Raw genomic sequence first — 3,585 nt, forward strand, 5'->3', positions numbered from 1 at the left:
CCCTACATTTGGATTAATCTTATTGGTCCATAGGAACCTTAATCCAAAATTTTCAGAAAATGTGGACCCTCAAGCTAAGGTCCTTTTTACCTATTTTCAATTTATTCCAATTGCACACTGGAAAGTTCTTTTTGAAATTCTATTTTTATAGAAACAAGATCTGTTATTATTCTGAAAAGGGGATTGATTACAGGGAGAGAAACTGGACATCTTGAGGGGCTAGGGAGGAATCTTACATCCTACCCCACTTTAAAAATATGAGATGTCTTTATCTCGCAGGTGGAGTATGATCTCTCTCATCTTCTTCTTCTTCTTCACTCACTTCCAGTGTTACTGCCTTGGAAGTGGATGGTCGATTTGGGAACAACTCTCTTTGACTTCCCCTATTCTGAGGCAGAGGTCTTGCATTACTTTGGTTTGAAACTGTGGGTTGGTTAGAGGGTCTACCTTTGAGATTTCCCTGATTTTGGCGGAAACCTGATTACTCTGGAAGGAAGGAGTTGGAGTCTAGAATCTTGATCCCTAATTTCCCTGCCCTGAAAACCTTGATCCAAAAGGAGTTGGACAATCCATACTGTGATGTCCAATTCCTTGACAGTTATAGCATTTCACTCCCTTGTTCAAGGGTAGAACTTCTGAAGTTGAATTCTAGGGGATTGAGTTTCAGGAAAAGAACATTTCTTCCATTCTGAAACTTCCCATATCCTAGGCTTGACCTTGATATCTCTTAGGCAGTGGAAGGTTGGAATCACCTTCTGTAACTAAAAACCTTTTGAAAGGTGATGGTGCTGGCTTTGGTGGGACCTTGACATCAAAGCCCTTAGAGAAATCCTTCGCCATCCGCACTACTTCGGTCATGGAAACTGGCTTGGCGTTCTTCACCAAAATATTCAAAGGTTCGTTCAGTCCCCGAATGAACCTGGCCATTAGCTGTTCTTCATTCAGTGGTGGTGAGTATTTGAGGAGGAGAGCGCTTGGTGATATACTTTAATAGTTCTGCTCCCCTGGGTTAGCTCTAAGAATTCGTTCATCTTTGTTTCTAAAAAACCAGGAGGACAGAACCTCGTCCTTAGGTAAATTTTGAGATCATTCCATGTCTGGGTATTCTAATCCAAACGGTTTGTCTCGTAGTGGTTTCTCCATGCCACTCTGGCTCTTTCTACTATCTTCAGCCTTGCAAGAGCCATTTTGCTCTTCTCATTGTACCCGATGATATCAAAGTACTCTTCCATTGCTTTGATCCACTTCTCCACAGCCTCGCCCAAGTTTTCCCCTTCATCCTTGAAAGGCCCAGTCTGCGAACTATGAAGAGTTTTACAAACATCCAAGTCGAGCTCTTCCTCATCAAATTAGGGGTTATCATTTCTACCACGACGACCTTGATCCATGTTCCTATCAATACCAAAAATCTTGTTAAGTCCCTTTATTTATGATTCAAATCCGATTTTTGATTCATCTGATTCTGGGGTTCTTTAGATAGGTCAGCTCCCCACAGAATCGTGGGATAAAGATACTGGGATTATCAAATAACAATTTATTCAGAACATATCATTCATATCTTTAACACAATAATGGTCTATTAGACCAAAATTTCCATTTGAACAGTCATGGGGGGGATTGCAATTTTATAGATTTTTAATTTGTCATCCCTTAACTTGATCCACTAGGTCAAGAGTTAACAGTAGCAATCTGTCAGCACAATTCACTAATCTCATAGTGATTTACTGAATTCATTATCATTATTCTAGTTACGAACATCAACACAAGGACTCGTCCCATTCATCCTCATTATTGTGATTTTGCTCAGTTTATCACTTTTCAACCAAAAATTCAAGAATCATCATTTTTCAATCAGAATCTAATTTAACTCATCAGTTCTCAATCCGAATTTTAAAATCATATCAACCACATTCGAATTCATCATCTGGATAGCTTTTTAGCTTATAATTTCAAGATCTTAGATTTACTCGTATATACTGCTAGTAAAGAGCTGCAGTTATACCCTCAGTATATACGGGTAGTCATGGTCCTTGGAACTATAAGGTAAATACGATCATATCTAGCCCTCAAGCAAGTCAAGGATTCCATATAATTGGAGTACTTCCATCTGAAGACTCAATTATCAAATTATGAATTTCAGTCTGAATAACAATTTGTATGAATTTTATCATACAATGACAACCTTTTACTGCTTTTTCATAAATTTTTGACATTTTTGGCTTCTTGGTTGATCCACATTAGCCAAATTTGCTATGATATCAGCTGTAAGATCCCTGTCCCCATGGCGCAATGAATTCAGGGGTGCTAGCAACGGAAGTAGCACTTCTTGTGCGGGGCAGGGTCCCACACTCAGGGCCTCACCCACAGATATCCGGACAAGAGACTAATCCATCGGTTCTTCCAAAACCAAACCCGAAAAAACTTTCCTTGCCCGGAAAGCACATGCGATTCCTCTAGGATAACTTTTCTGTATAGCGTAGTCAAAAGCCTTATCTAACAGGATTGATCTAACTGAACCCATAAGTCCCATAGTTAGATCAGGAAAAAGATTACACTTGGATCATAGAGACCAATGTTTTTTTCCTCATTGAGAGGCACAGCCGTTGATTCTTTTCCATAGAACAATTTTTGTCCGGGATTTACTTCATCTATCGTACCATAACAGAATTGAGTCTCAATTTAGGGATCCATCAGTCCAGCCTAACCCCATCCAGCCCCATGGGTTAGCCAACCGCCCAACCAGTGTAGTGATGGGATCCAATTAGGAATTTGGTTAGGTTTTGTCCCGGGTACCAAGGAAAAAGAGTTCACACGCCCCCTAATCGGATATTACTGCAAACTTAAAACTAGTCACACTACTTACACACCCAATATGAAATTGCCTTTTTCATAGAATCAACTATCTTTAAAAATAATCATTTAATGAAACCATTGAGTCACTAATCCTAATCCTCAAAATCTCCGGTTAAATCCTTATTTCCAATCATTCCTTCATCGATGTACCTATGGTATCATTGGCAACCAGAACGCTCACCACCTGTCCACTCAGGGGCCTTTTCGATAGTTCCTAGCTCATAGTAACCAGCAAATTTTTCACATATCAAAATGGAAACTCCGTTTGAAGATCAGTAAGATCAACCAACGGATCCATATAAAAGGGCCATGGACTCAACCGTTGAGGACCAGCAAGGTCAATCAACTAAATCCATGCCCGAATTCAGAAAAAAACTCTTACTCATTGTTCCAATATCTTCCACGATGCACGTGTGGGTATCGTTTGGTGACCCAGAGCCTGAGCACCGTATGGTCAGCACCCTCTAGGATCCTTCGCAGGTGACCTAGCGCTTCACTCATAGGCCACTTCCTTGGTCCCTCATCCACCATACCGAAAGCTCACCATTTTAATAGAACCGAGGCTGGTCAAGACCTCGGCCGATGACCTTGCTATGCGAGACGTCCTCCATTGACTCTCCGTCAGCTGCTGTTGCAACTTATTAGATTAGGTCTCCACACGACCTCATTCACAAGATGGTCAAAATGCTTCCCCAGCATTCTTGACATAAGACATTCATTAAAAAACAGGTC

The sequence above is a fragment of the Cibotium barometz genome, chromosome 39 (genome assembly GCF_041138505.1).
Source record: "Cibotium barometz isolate CiBa-2024 chromosome 39, ASM4113850v1, whole genome shotgun sequence".
Lineage (NCBI taxonomy): Eukaryota > Viridiplantae > Streptophyta > Polypodiopsida > Cyatheales > Cibotiaceae > Cibotium > Cibotium barometz.